Source organism: Acipenser ruthenus, chromosome 1 (genome assembly GCF_902713425.1).
Source record: "Acipenser ruthenus chromosome 1, fAciRut3.2 maternal haplotype, whole genome shotgun sequence".
NCBI lineage: Eukaryota > Metazoa > Chordata > Actinopteri > Acipenseriformes > Acipenseridae > Acipenser > Acipenser ruthenus.
Window position 1 is genome coordinate 18917083 of NC_081189.1, and position 1839 is coordinate 18918921.

Genomic DNA, 1839 nt, shown 5'->3' on the forward strand with positions numbered 1-1839 from the left:
ATCTTGCCACTATGATAAGAACGTGAACAGGTAGGTTCCATTAAAGGTTAAAGGTATCGCTCCCTTGCATGTCTTGGGTAGTGCAAGATGAAGGCAACCATTAATGATGTGTCAATTTTCTAGAACTAAAGATTTGGTTTCCATAGTTCTGGGAGGGTGGCATTCCAATGAGGCACCATGCTCTTTCTAGGAGCATGTAACTTGAGGCAGTTCCATGTGAATAACTACTAATGTCTCTGTTCAGGTGGGTGGAACTTGAAGGTAACCACAGTGTCTGTTCCTGCTGTGACTCTGTGTGCATAAATGAAGATGTGACTTTGCCCATCGGTATGTATACGACCCCCAGAAAGCAAGGGGAAGGGTGTAAAAATTGCAGATCCAGTAACTTCTGCTTGAGTGACTCTTGTAGCAGTGGTAAGACCTTGGCTTGTACGCTAAAATGTATTTATTTTTAAATGTATCCCCTCAGTTACTAAGAGCACCATAAGCAGCGATGCCCTGCTGGTCCTTGAAAAGCAGGGAGGTGACGACGGGGAGAGGAAGACTGGCGCGGCCATTCTTGAACTGGAGGAGGACTTTCTGTCTTCCGAAGGCGTGTCCAAAGAGGATCGGGAGGCACTGTCTCCAGAGGACGATGCCTTTGACGAGAATGACTATAACAGGCTTTTGGATGTTGAGGCAGAAGGCAATGACAATTCTGATGATCCTAACCAGCATTTGGAAGGTACCTATGATGCCTCCAAGGTGCCAGAGCACAGTGACACTGAGAACTATGAGGGGGCTGGGGAGCCTGGTCACTTCGAAGAGGCGGATGAGTGGAGGGCTCTGTCTGCAGAGGAAGCCGGTATGCTTTTTTTAATTCTTGCACATTCTGTGGCTTTTAACTGGCGTACGGAGGGTCTACCATGAGGAGTATATGGGAAGAAGCAAAGTAATACCTCAATTGACTTTATTGAGGATCTGGCATGTTTTTTTTATTTAGTTTTTGGAGATGAAGCACTCTGTAGTTGTGGTGTGTGTTTATTGTGGCACTTTTAAAATCCACATTGCCCTTGTTCTGCATGCAATTCTAATACTGATCATCCGTGTTTCTTTCTCCAGGTGGTAACTGAAGATGCAGTTCTGTCTAGTTATTGGATTATCATGACTGCTAAATAAAGGTGTTGACATTTTTGTATATCTTTTTTGTACTTTCAGTTATTTTGTCCCTCATCTGAATTGGTTTTAAATGTACCCAGTAAACAAATGGGCTGGGTTAAATAAGTTGAGATCAGTTGGCTCCTCTGAACCACCTCCGATTTTTAGATGGGCTGAATGGCCTCCCCTCTATCTTTTTAGAATGGTGGCTTTTGTTTGGTTTAAGGATGAGACTTGAAACAGAGCTCCTGTTGTAAGTGACTCTGCTATTGCGTAGTTCATCTCCAAGTCGCTTTGGAGAAGTGTCTGCTAAATGACTATAAACTGACTGAATGCTGGTATGTGCTGAGGAAACCACAAATCTAGGACCAACTTTTGCCTTCCGTTTCATTAGAAAGGAAGTGTGACAGCCTCCATACCCACCTTGGTCTGGTGGGATTACACCGCCTGAGAGCAGGGGAAAAAGCTCCCCATGCACTAACATCTGCTGTACTTGAACCACCACATCGTGCCAAAGAACCACAACCTCAAACTTTGGACACTGAACAAAAGTTGAATATCTATTTGATGTGCCTCAAAGCTCAGGGATGGAAATAAAACTACTAGCTTGATTAGCCACATTGTGTACAGGTAACAAGATCAGGTATTTTATTACACTCCCAGTAAAACCAGGAATGGATCCAACTGCTCTGCAACATGAGT

General features: G+C 44.0%; 1 long non-coding RNA gene across 1 annotated transcript; it reads left to right on the forward strand.

The window, feature by feature from the left end:
* Positions 1-466: 466 nt before the first annotated feature.
* Positions 467-1179, forward strand: LOC117408431 (uncharacterized). Its single transcript, XR_009320113.1, has 2 exons — positions 467-844; positions 1102-1179. It is a non-coding gene; the product is annotated as an uncharacterized LOC117408431 (long non-coding RNA).
* Positions 1180-1839: the final 660 nt, after the last annotated feature.